We start from the raw sequence: 14,529 nt of genomic DNA on the forward strand, positions 1-14,529 counted from the left end.
ACGTAGAAAACGACTACACAAGAAGAGTGATCCATAAAAAATGAATTAATTATGGAACTTTACATTCCGTTTATTACGACCACTTAATCTCTAAACAGTGCCAAACTAGTATTATAGTTACTTTTGAAGTTAACTAGATACCTTGTAAATGTAGAATTATATCACATATGACACAAAAAAAAAGGAAAATTCACGATTGAGAAAATTACAGTTTTCAGTAGAGTTATCAGTTTTGTCATAAAATTTCGTTTTTACACGAAATACGAAACATGGTTTGTTCTTCTATAGGTACACAATGTATCGCTTTCACGTCTTCCATGACAATTAAGTCCAGGATTTGACAGCCATATTGATTTACAAACATCATTGTTTTCTCTTTTTTTTTGTTTGTTGCATGTTGCTTATGGTTTCCAGTTTTACTACTACCAAATTGTGTTAAGTATACATTTGATTTTATATTCTTGCATACAAAGGAAATGGTCAATCAAAATACATGAGCTATGTTACTTCCCGAGGTTACCTTTCGATATAAGTAGTATGGTGCTATGTCAAAATCTTAATCAGCAGGATAATTGGCATTTTATGCTTCATTGATTCAAATTATCTAGGTCACACGTCGAATTAGTTCCGCTTCCGGTCACACATGAAATCTGTTGCTTTCACTTCAGTGAGAAACTGACAACCTTAATCCTCTTTAGTATCGCATATCATGTTTTACTGAATCAGATTTTCAAATAAGCACTAAAACAGTTTATAAATTAATTATGTTTGACATTAAATTCAAGAAAATCTCTCAGATTTGTCTGCTGTAATCAATTTTCATAACTTATCAGATTAAAAATAATGAGTACACTAAAACAATAGAATTTCCCATACCGTTACACTGAAATGACATGGTATTTGATATGGCCATGTTATATCTCTAGTTTTTTTGTCAAAAAATGCAAAATGTTTAGAAAAAAATATCCTTTGCTACAATAACACAATCTAGAATGCAGACACTGCTGTGTTAAACAATGTAACGACCTGCCTATTATCTGAGCATAAGAACAAAAATACATGAACACTGTAGAAGAGTAAAATATAAGAAACCTCAACGTTTGCATTACATAAAACTAGTTTATTCACATTTCGCATTACAGGAAAGCACATCTACAAAACACAGAATTTTCGGTTCTAAATCGAAGCAATATCTTTTGACGAACCTTGCAATAAACCATACTCATTGACAAAGACTTAAACAAAAGTATAACAAATTAAGGCGACTGGAATTCAAGTGATTTAAAGACTTATTTTTATTTTATTTTTTAACAATATGATGGAAAATCATCCTATAATTTTGGGGACCGTCATTGTCTTTCAGCCTTCGACCTATACTTAACTACAAATGATAAACTTGTTCGGGTAAAATTATCATTGCTTAGATTCCATATCGTTCTGAATATACACGATGTATTTGCCACTGGACATTAATCTAACAAAGAGCAATCAATTGATCAATCACATCAACAAAGTTGTATCGAACGATACTCTGTTTTAATACATATAAGAAAAACCAGGACCCCCTGTATGCATTCTTGTATAATTTCTCGTATGACTTATTTATTACTATATGGTATTTCAGTGTCTTTCTTCTCTTTTGTGGTTAAAATGAATGACAAGGGTTTAATTATTCTATAATTGTTAGCGAAAAAGACTCTGCCCATTTTTTGCTATCACCAAAACAAAATGCTAAGACACGCTGACAAAAGCCGTTCTCATCTACTCGATTTCCTAAAACAACATTCATCAACGATTTCCTTTTATTTTCAGCGTTAAAGCAAATTTCAAACTGTATTGTTAGATTGTTTATTTTGTATTGCATTACACAAAAACTTGATGAAATTTCCTTAACTAAATTCTGGCTACAATTAGAACGTATGAAAGCCCTGTTTAGACGTAGTAGTTGTAAGAGCGATGAGCTTTTTGTTGGGTTTCACCACGAGCGACGTGTGTTTCAAATTTTGATTGGCATGTATGTCAGTTTCGACTCGAAATCTAAATTTCTCTCTCAAATTGTTCCTTTCAACATTTCTGAAGCTCTTTTGATTATAAACAGGTGCTATCTTGGTAAAAAATCCACTTCTTTATCAAGTTATTTAGTTACCCTCAGGTGCGACTTAGATACCAAGTATAAAGTACTTAGATATAGCAAAGCACTGAAACTCAGAACCAACAAAAATGTTGAACAGCAAAATTTAAATAGCTACCATGACAAGAAAATTAAACAGACATTAGAAATTGATACTTGATGTGAAACATTGGAAAATCGTATTTCAAATATGTTACAAAGTAAATTTTTTCTACTTAGAACTTTCATGAAATTAGCCCAATATCATATTTAATAACCAAAGGACCCAGTCTTGGAGAGACTAAACGGCACCGGATGGTAACAAATAGTTAGCACATATGATTCAATATGTGAAATATCATTTGACTTAAAAAGATGTTTCATATGACGAATGCAAAAAAAAGACACACTATTAGTAAAAACGTACATATTAAGCACATTGGGCAACATCCTCGAAACAAAAATGCGGGAGATACCAAGGGGACATTTAAAAGTCAAAAGTCGAAGGGAAACTGACAAAGCAATGGCAAAAACCGAAAGACAACAAAAAGACAAAACAAGTCCATAAAACGCTATACATAGAAAACTAACGACTGAGAAGCATGAACCCCACTAAAAACTAGGGAAATATCAGGAGCTCTGGAAAGGTTTTATGTACACCAAAAACTAGGCTAATATCAGGGGCTCTGGAAAGGTTTTATGTACAAATAAATATAGATTAAGTATTCAATTGTTAGCCTAAAGTATCAAGAAGTATAAAACACATGCAGGCAGTTCAAAATTCTTCTTGTAAAAAACAATACATGCACATAAACATATAGGCACCATCCACATTTATCTTTGGTTTCTTTGTTGTGTCTCCTTTTATTTGTATACACCAGCGATAAAATGTATAGTTTGGTAATTATGTCATGATTTTTCGTTAGTCAATCTATCCAAAAATCAAGAGCCATTCTCGGCTTTTGGTTGGATTCGTTTTGGTCAATCTTAAGTATTTTTATTCGACTTGTATATAATAGTTTTTTTTTATTACCCATTTGGTTTCTTCTAGTTCTCCATATTTCCCTTCTTCTAGCTCTCCCTATCTCCCAATCATATATCAATTAGCTTTTAATGGTCTATAAAACTTACAAAATGTTAAGGTCCAAGACCAGCTCCCATTTAGATTGTAAGTTGCTTCCCCTATAGTTTAAGTAATTAATATGTATTATATCGCTTCTTAAGGGTTGTTTACGGCCTCTGTTACAATTTGGACTTCATTAAGACATACTTCTTTTGCGGGACTTCTTTTGGTATAAAATAAGCCATGTGTGTGTCTTGCGCTCAAGGCACTTTTATTTTTCTACAAAAAAATATAATACCAATATATGTCGGCTAATACGGCACGTGTTTCCTTAATAAATTGTGTCCTGCAGGTACATCCAAAATCAAACTTTTAGCAAACCAATAAAATATATAGACGTATATAAGGGCGGCAGAACCAAAATCTGTCTGAATCTTCTTATAGGAAAACAAAGGTCATGGGGTATCCCATTGTGCATTAAATAGATGCCAACTTTGCCTGAATGATCGAGATGCAACCTTACATGTTTTTAGTGAAGTTACATACAAATTACAATCAAAATCGTGCCATTACCAAAGCATTGACGAGACACTGCGACTAATGGAAGCATTTTTTTTCTCATTCACATTTCGTAATCCTTTTATTGCTTGCTCATTATTGAGGGCCTTACGTTGACTTTTAGTTGTTTACACAGGTTGATGAATTGTTGTCCTATAGGCGTTCATATATATACCACATCTCTTGACTTACATACGGGTTTTAATGATACAGATTAAATGCACCAAAATCAAAATGCAGGGTTTTTTTTTCCAAACGCAGGCAAATGTAACGTTTGTACTAAATTTAGGAACGAAGTGCATATCAACTATTCAGGCACCGACAATTGTCTTTTATTGGGGAAAGGGCATTGTTTTTTCTCAGAACAAACATTTTTGTTCCGACTTAATTCAAAAACAGAACTTTTTTCAATAACATACAAGAACAAAGATTGTTTTGAAACTTAATTCATGTAGTATTTATTTTTTCCCCCTAATTTTCGATTCTGAAACAAATTATAATTTTCCAAGAAATTTAGAATATTTTTTTCTTAATAAAACAATCATGACACATCGCACATAAAAGATGAATGGTCTTTGCCTAACAAAGTTTATTTCGACATTATTGTAGTACTATTCTTATACTTTGGATATATAAATGAAGTTAAATTAAGATATTAGAATATTAAATGTTAATATGAAAAAGTATATGTAGACAAAATTCTATAAAATTTAATTCAATGTATTCTCTCGCAGATGTTCCTAATATACATAGACATTGCAGCTTTTGAATATAACTCAAGTGAAAAAAACTATCTGTTTAACTTCATTTACACAAAAATGAAAATAAATCTGACACAAAAAGAAAATATAATCATAAAGTGTTGAAAGGATGTTAATTTCTTTATCATTCGGCTTCCATTTTTCCTGATAAATTTGTTTTTCACATGTCCAATTCTTCTTAGTCTTTCATGCTTTTGGAAACGAGAAACGCTTGAAAAATTGCTTTGAACACAACTTTAGTAGTTTTGTTTGTCTTTCTGTTAAAACTTTATAAAACATATGCAAAACTGACGATATACATTGCAAATGGTTCATTGGGCATAGTTTCGTAATAATTTTGTCATTTGTCTGTTTTCTTACGCCGTAAACGATGTTGTATAACAGCTCCTAGCTTCATTTGTTTCTCTAATGATTGCTGGGAAAACATTTTCTTTTCACCAAGTCAAAACAATATTGTCAATACACAAAACATATGGCCGTATTCAAATGTGATTTTAACCGCTAAAACAAACTTTTAACTGTTTACTTCTCGCCGGTACGTGATTTGCACGAGCGCAAACTGGAATTACGAATAGAAGTTCCATTTGGAGTTCAAATATTAAAACTCTGTTTCTGTCCTTAGCCCGCTGGGAATATTAGTGTGTTGTACTTGTTATATCTTTTTATGTAATCTTTGAAAGTGGTCATGAAAACTAGATTTGCACGTTGGATTAATCAAGCATACCATGTTTCAGTGCATTTACATAAGTTTTATGTACGATACAGATTATACAAACAAATTAATTCTTTAGAAAATAAACGTTTTATTATGATCACTTTAGCAGGCTTCACATTTCACTTATTTCTGTCATCATAGCACAACTATTCTCTTCTAAAAAGACAGTCGGGTCCGTGTAAATTTTTAAAAGTATCAGAATTAACAAAGAAGTATAAAACAGACCACACCAACCGCCGACATCAGACTCTTATTGGACATAAAATAGACCACACCAACCGCCGACATCAGACTCTTATTGGACATAAAACAGACCACACCAACAAAAAACAACCCGACTTCCCCGTCATATACATTATGCATACTTAATCCAATGTATAATGTTTTATAATTTGAGCCAGTGGTGTAAGTCTCGATCCTTTCAATTTATGATATTTTAAATGTATGATATAAAAATTAAATAAGGAGATGTGTTATGATTTCTAATGAGACAACTAACCACCAGATACCAAAGGACGAGGACAACTGCAGGTCATCGAGCGGCCATCAACAATATGGTATACTTAAAAAAACTGTTCGTTTATAAGCTATTGACATACAATGTTAACAAGCTTCAAAACTAAAAAAAACCTAAGAGAGCAACAAAAAAATTTAAACGATTACTTTGCAATGGTGTATTTTTTTTACAACACAATTTGTTGTGCTTTATTAAATCTTAATCGTTTGTAATTTAGACCCCCGGCCCCCATTTTTCCCGATCTCCGGAATTTCTTTACCAATTGACCGTGATATTTTCAAGGTGACATTTGGTTGAATTATTTTATGTAGCATTTTAAATTTTATTCAATATCATTAATTTTAGCCAGTAGTGTAAGTCTCCATACCAGGGAATAAGCTATAAAAGCAATACGCAATTAATAAAATTGCTATGATATATTGTTTCCAGGAGCATGGAAAAATAAAGTCTTACTTTTTTAATATCATTTTTTTTTTCATTTAATGTGATTTTTTAAAATTAATCTATTTTCTCTTTTTTGCTTAAATACAAACTGGATTAAAATGAATTCTAACTAAGAAGAAATTGCGATATAAATTTTAAGAAGATATTGAAACTATAATCTAAATAATATCATGTTTTGGCGTTGAATAAAGTAGCCATTTAGCCTTAATAATAAGTTAGAAAAAAAAATTACAAATAGAAATCGGAATTGCACTATTTTCCAGTTTGTATTATTGCCTCATTTTTTTACATGGTACAAGTGATGATTCTCTCTTCATGGACCTGGTTATTAATGAAGACAGAGTAATTCTGTTAATCAATCGTATAATTATCATCATGATTGTTTGACATTCTCTCAGTATATCAAATTAATCTGCTAGCAATAGATTTTGCCTCCCGAGGGGTTCCGAACTTGTAGGTGTGACAATTAAGTGGTTCTCGGTTGGAAATCTTACATTTGTTTACATTTGTTTTATATACAACCTGCAGCTGCAAGCGTATCAAGTTAACATGTCAGCTAAGGTACGGTAATTCAGGAGATCTCGCATACATTTTTTTTCAAACTTTTATAATTTCAATGAAATAATTGCATTCATGAGCTCCGCATTCCGTGTTTCATATCATTTCGATTTCTTAAAAAAGACTCCTACACACACAGCTGATCTTTACTTGATTCTTTTGAACTTACTTTTCATTCGGGTTTTTAATAATGCTTTGAACGAATGAGTATATGAGTGTCATTGGGGATTTATAGTAATATAAACAGTTTGATATATTTTTGTAGGTTTTTTTTATTTTATCTTTTATAAAAACTTCTTTTTTTTTGTAGAAAGTCTACTTTTCACAGTTCTTTTGACTGTTGGTTTGTTGGAACTTGAAACATTGGTAGGACATTTTTCGTTAACAAAATCGGACGATTCAGCGTCAAAGTATTACCCATTTTAATTCCAGATTTTTAGCCCATTTTAGCGAAAGTATCTTTTTACAACTTACATTTAAACCATCCGTTTCTTCTCTCAATAATAACAAAACTGTTCTAGCTTGGCGTACATAATGTGATCTTAATGATATAGTCCCTCTAAAGACCATAGAATTGTAGTGAAAACTGTTCTCTTTTTCTTACTGGATTTCTTACTTTGTCGATCCGATAACAGAATCCGTCACAAAATGTATACCCTCCTTTCCTTGTTTTGTTTCAACAACTTATGTTTTCATGTTGAACCAAACCAGCATAAGAATTGTTAGATTTATAAGTATTCGCTAAAATGGACCATGACCATCGAAAATACAGGATAACATATAATCCGGTGGTAAGTGGGCTATAATGTCGAAGCTAAAATGTCCTCTAGTAATATTGTTTTTGATTTTTCGCAATATTTATATCTTTATTCTAAATAAACCGCCGATATACATAGGTATAGAGAATAAATTTATGTACAATATTTTCTATAAAAGGTCCTGTCCCGTTTTATTAAGACAATGAAACACAGAGCTCGTTTGAATGGTTGGATAGTTCTATTCCTTTTTTTTTTTCTTTATCAGAAATTAAAACCGTTTTCAGTGTCTATATAAAAAGGGCTGTCTAAAATCTGCATTAGTTTTACAATTAAAAAAGAAATGATTTTCATCATCTTCGGTTTTACAACGTTGACTTAATTCTTAAATATTTGAGTGCATCTGTACCCCAATTTTTGACATTTTTACCTATTATATCTATTTGTTTTGCTCACACATTGTTGTCAATGTAATGGAATGCTATATGACTGTCATACAAGTGAGAGATTAAGCTAGCTATAAAACCAGGTTTAATCCACCATTTTCCACAGAAGGAAATGCCTGTACCAAGCTAGGAGTATGACAGTTGTTTTCCATTCGTTTGAAGTGTTTGAGCTTTTGATTTTGCCACTTGATAAGGGACTTTCCGTTTTGAATTTTCCTTGGAGTTCGGTATTTTTGTCATTTTACTTTCTATACTGATTGTTAACTTGTTCTATATTTTGTAAATATTCCTTTCTATATTTTAATTTCATGGTTTTAAAATACAATGCAAGAAACATTATTGTCTTGATATGTAAAACATCTACTGAAAATTGTTGAACTTGTAGTTTACCTGAAATGACCAGAACATTTTTTGAAAATCTGATATAAGTTCAGAGTCATCAACAAGAGTCTCTATATCATCTAACATCTATTAATTTTGAATTCATTGCAGAAACATATTTTGCATATGTATAAACATGGAAGTAAAATGAAAACTCCCATGGTAAAACAAATTCAAAATGCAATCTTCAAAGACTGTATAAAAATAAATAAAATTCCTTTGCAAAGCAGATTCTCACAGTTGAAGATATTTAATTATAATAATCTTATTAAAAAAATAGCTTCCAATAAGATCTCTACAAGATTGAACTAAAGTCATAAAGTTATAATTGCAAATACTTAAAAGTTTTCGAAACATTATTACAAATGTAAGATGATTTTTTTTTAATTACAAATAAAGAGGTATACTTTACCATTATATTTACATAATCTTCTTTTTTGCACTTTTTGCTATGGTATTTTAAATGTGACTTCATTAACCAAATTCCGAATTATATATGCATGTAGTCAGCCATATTTTTAATTGTAGAAAAACATGATTTAGTAAGAAATATAAGAGTTCTGTTTATGTTTCATTAGCACAAATTTCAATCTATTAAAAAAACGACATTTTTGTATATTTCAGCATATTCTGAGAAAAAAGATTGTGTATTATTTCAAATTGCAAAAAAGAAGATTATGTAAATATAACGGTAAAGTATACAATCTTTATTTTTAATTGAAAAAAAAAACAAATATCGAATAAATAGTTTTAAACCTTTCTTTGGAAGGAGGGAAACTGTTTTAATGTACTTGTTGTTCAGTTAGATATAAATTATGTGCTCCAAATACCATTTTGAAATACAACACCGAAAAGGATTTAGGAATATAAAAAACATATATACTTCGATGTGATATTTTAAATGAAATGAGATAATATGAAATTCTTAATATCTGTGATTTGTAGAGAGTTTTATCTCAAATATTTTGAGAAAAGTTATCTTAAGTCCAACTTTTTCAACTGTAATTTATCTTTCAATATTAAAAATTTTTGGGTACACAAATTTTGAACTGTCAATTTTCAAGTATACGTCATATAAAATCATTTGCGTAATTTCTGAAAAGAAAATCGCAAACGATATTTTTCTTCGGCATATCCTTTAATATATCACATTTCATCCATCTGTTTATAAAACAATTAAAATATAGATTGTATCAGCATTTTCTTTTCTCCTATCAAGTAATCTTTCTTGCTTACAAAGCACGCCTCTATTACAAAATAATAACAGAAATTTTATATTTTGTGCCGAAAAGAAAAATAAAAGGTGTTTATGTTCGCCATCCTTACCTCGTAAACCATTTAATATTCTCCGTGATAGGTTTAAGAAAACAAACAAAAGTTCGTCCCCCGGGACAATATCAAAGTGGTTGTATCATGTCTTAATAATAAACAAAATAACGATTAAACTTTCATCGCTCTTTTCACATGGAATTGTATGAAAATAAACATAAAGATCTCTTTGATTAAGAACGAACATTTCAATCAAATTTGGATAATTGATTTGTTAAAAATTGTCCTGGGACCAAAGGTAGCGTTGTTTAAATGTGCACAAAATCTTTTATGTGTCCCAGAGTCATGCGTACAAAGATATTAATGCCATTTGATATGGAGAAAATCTTAATTAATTATAGAATAAAAAAATCTATGATAAGTTTCCTTTAAAAAAAACTGAGGTTAATGTATATCTTATAGCATTCCCGTCTTGTACGTATTTTCTTTATTCTTTGTATGATATTAAGTTAAGAAATAAATAATCATGAAGATTATATTAGTAACATCAAATAATAAATGCAGTTATGTGTAAATTAAAAAAATGTATACAATGGTAAAGTATATAGAAGTAACATATTTAAACATTTTGATATTACAACAAAATGAATTGCAAAATTTTAATTTATAAATTCGATGTAAAGTTTTTTCTCTTACTTACACACATGTGTTTAACGTATTTATTTATGAATTCATTTATCAACATTCTACACTGAAACAATGCAACATTTCTCTTTTTCCTTAAGAAAACGACATTCTAATTTTGTTGCCTCTTTTTGTGCTTCTATATCTAAGTATCAAACCTCTTTTTCCTTATTATAAGGTACATCATCAGTGTTATACTCGCCCGGACACCAGACGGCTTGAACTCTATTTTAATCTTCAATCTTTACAAAACGTGCCAAGAAAACAGACAGAAACAACTGCGATGTTTCTATAAATTGAATGGCAATAAATAAATAAAAACAAAATAAATCTTTCGAAAATATACATTTTGGTTATTTTATTGGATGTGTCTGAAGACAAAGAAAAATAATCGATTTAAGGACTAATCCAGAATCTTGTATGGTTTCCATCAAGATAGATTGTTTTTCTTCACACATATGAAACCTATTGGTAATTTGCAGCCAACTGGAAATACTAATATTATATTGGCTTGGCTCTACAAACTTGATCATCTGGAAACTGATTCTTTTCACCATGTACTACATGTATAATGATTGAGAGCTATCACACATCTATTGCTATATAGCTGTTTATAAAATATATACATGTATTCTTAAAATTTACGCAGTAAATCTATATCCGCGTTAGACATGTTATATTCAATTATTGTTTTAAAAAATTTGAAACAATAAGATTTGTATATTAAAAAAAGTATTAAAATGGTACTGGAGCTATGTAACAATCATTTTAACGTAACAATATATTTACTATGGAATATCACCAATTCTCTTGGAAAATTCAAATTGATTTGTAACTAAATAATAGAACAAGGCTATTGCAATGTATCAAAGAATGAATTTTCAATCTTATATATGTATTTTTTGTTAAAAAAAAAAGCCAGTTCATTTCATATACTAAATAACTTTGTATCCCTGTAAAGAAACGAGAAGTTTGTGATATCGTTCAGTTTTGCAGACATATGAACCTACCTATATAGTCCTGTTCCCTTCTATAAAATATTAAATCCAATTTGATAAATCCTAATATTAATTAATAATTCTTAAAAACGACATAAAAAAAAAACACTTTCATTCAAGAAAGACTTTAACCAAAATTGTAACAACTGACGGTCATCGGGACTTTATACCCCTTTCTTTAATTAATTACCATCTTTACAAATATTGACTCAAGTTTGAATTTGTTGATCATAAATAGTCAGTATATTTGTGTTCTATTTTAGGTTTGTTTATTTTATTACAAAATAAGTGTTTGTTTGTATGTTTCGCGCCCGATCCTATATACAGATTCGGTTCCCTTGGTGACAAACTCTTCTCTTTTCAGCACAGTCTTGCGTAATTCTCTTACAACACATATTGTTTTAGTTGTTCAGCGAAAACAACAAGGAGTCATGAAATATACAAGTATTGTTTATTGAAACATCAATCCGAATGCTTCCGATCATTATAAAAACATTATGTCTGTCTTCGACAGGTTTCAGATGTGGCAGAAATGATATACCAAGAAAAACAATTTGGTCCGTTTGTTGACAAAACACATTCGGAATGCCTCTATTAACAATTCTAGACGTTAAATTTACCAAAATATATTTTTCTTTCTACATCATTAAGAAAAAGAGCTTGAATAAATCTTAAACAACGATATTGAATGGCAAAATAATGATTAATAAGGAACCTTATACAACAGAAAAATAGAAAATATAACATTTCAAAACGATAAAATTCTCTCAAAAATGCATTCGTAACCAGGCTTTAGTATACCTTATTCTATAATGAAAATTTAGCTTTGAAATAGTTTTTGCTTTAACATATTTTTATAAATACCCGAACTCCGAACAAAACCGCATATATATATATATATATATATATATATATACTTATACAATAGATTCTTTTGCGTTATGGAACCTATAGTTGTAGTTACATTCCATTCTAATACGGAAGCAGCATATAAATAAAAGACTAATAGTTTTTTGTGTCTTTATCTTATGTTAAACTAATATTTACTTTTACATCGAAACACTAAGTGTAAAACATCAAATTGCGCGCTTTTTCAGACCACCGAAATACTATTCAGGTGTATTTCGTCTTTTCACGTTTGAAGTGGGTATATTGACAGAGTTTATATACATTTCCCGTCCTCTTTAAGGAGAACGTGAGACATCTGTGGAATTTATAAAACTAGCAATCAACGACCACTAATCTGTACTGAAACCATGAGTGTTATGGGTATATATTGCATTGAAACCCAGAGTAAATATCATTGTAATAGCCCCACCCCTTTCCGGATTTTACAATATGGCATATATTGTTGTGGTCATTGTAAATAAATATCTTATGCAATGTCTATAGTACACAAATATTTATGCTTCGATGGAAATCAATCGTAAAAATTCCAATGTTAATGATTGAATACCAAAAGTAAATTATTCTCCCCGAAACCGTACAACATTCTCTCATTCCATTCACAAAATTCCGTTTTATTGTATAGCAACAAAATATTTCATGTAAAACTTAACTGAAAGTTGGCGTGCAATAATATACTATATTGCACGCGAGTGCAAATAAAGCTTCAATTTAGAGATGTCATCAGTGACAAAGTTATGTTTTACAGTCTTTCCAGCTTTGCTATACAATAACCGGGTTATTGCATGAATATTCGTGAAAACTATCCCTCGCAGAAAACGTATATCGCTCTCGCAAGTTCATACAATAAAAAATAAATCTACTCTGGACAATATTCTGAGCCTGGTTTCTTTGATATGGTTTAAGGCACATTTCATCTATTAAGTGTCTTCTTCGCAGGTCGCGTACAAGCAATGTCGAATTTGTTTCAAAATCAGAGACAATGTCAAAGTACTATAAGGAATGCTACAACACTTTATGACAGAGTACCAATATTGATTTTACAAGTAAATTTAAATATCAATTTATAGAATTGAAAAAGGAAATGGGGAATGTGTCAAAGAGACAATAACTCGACCAAAGAGCTGAAAACAGCCTAGGCCACCAATCTTTTGTTTGGTTTTTGTTGTGTTTCATGCATGCCGATCTAAAGATTCAATGATTTTTACGGTTTGTTCTTATATATTGTGCTGTCACACCAGTGTCTCATTTTATTCTTAACTATACATGTATACATATCAAAACAATATAAAAATAAGGGGATGCGGTGTGATTGATAATGAGACAACTATATCCATGCCCGAGTTCAAATGACGAAGATATATAGGTAACAGTACAGCCTTAAACAATCAGCAAAAACAAAAATGACAACAACCAACGAAAACCAATAAAGATCGATGAAGCGGGGTTAAACATGTTTGTGGGGATGTGATGAAGCGGGTTAAACATGTTTGTGGGGATGTGATGAAGCGGGTTAAACATGTTTGTGGGGATGTGATGAAGCGGGTTAAACATGTTTGTGGGGATGTGAAGAAGCGGGTTAAACATGTTTGTGGGGATGTGATGAAGCGGGGTTAAACATGTTTGTGGTGATGTGATGAAGCGGGGTTAAACATGTTTGTGGGAAGGAGATGAAGCGGGGTTAAACATGTTTGTGGGGATGTGATCAAGCGGGTTAAACATGTTTGTGGGGATGTGATGAAGCGGGGTTAAACATGTTTGTGGGGATGTGATGAAGCGGGGTTAAACATGTTTGTGGGGATATGATAAAGCGGGGTTAAACATGTTTGTGGGAAGGAGATGAAGCGGGGTTAAACATGTTTGTGGGGATGTGATCAAGCGGGTTAAACATGTTTGTGGGGATGTGATGAAGCGGGGTTAAACATGTTTGTGGGGATGTGATGAAGCGGGGTTAAACATGTTTGTGGGAAGGAGATGAAGCGGGGTTAAACATGTTTGTGGGGATGTGATGAAGAGGGGTTAAACATGTTTGTGGGAAGGAGATGAAGCGGGGTTAAACATGTTTGTGGGGATGTGATGAAGCGGGGTTAAACATGTTTGTTGGAATGTGATGAAGCGGGGTTAAACATGTTTGTAGGGATGTTATGAAGCGGGGTTAAACATGTTTGTAGGGATGTTATGAAGCGGGGTTAAACATGTGTGTGGGGATGTGATGAAGCGGGGTTAAACATGTTTGTGGGGATGTGATGAAGCGGGGTTAGACATTTTTGTGGGGATGTTATGAAGCGGGGTTAAACATGTTTGTGGGGATGTATAAGAACATAAGTGATCATAACTGTATAGAAATACATTTTTAGATATGTT

The sequence above is a fragment of the Mytilus californianus genome, unplaced genomic scaffold, assembly GCF_021869535.1.
Source record: "Mytilus californianus isolate M0D057914Y unplaced genomic scaffold, xbMytCali1.0.p SCAF_5, whole genome shotgun sequence".
NCBI lineage: Eukaryota > Metazoa > Mollusca > Bivalvia > Mytilida > Mytilidae > Mytilus > Mytilus californianus.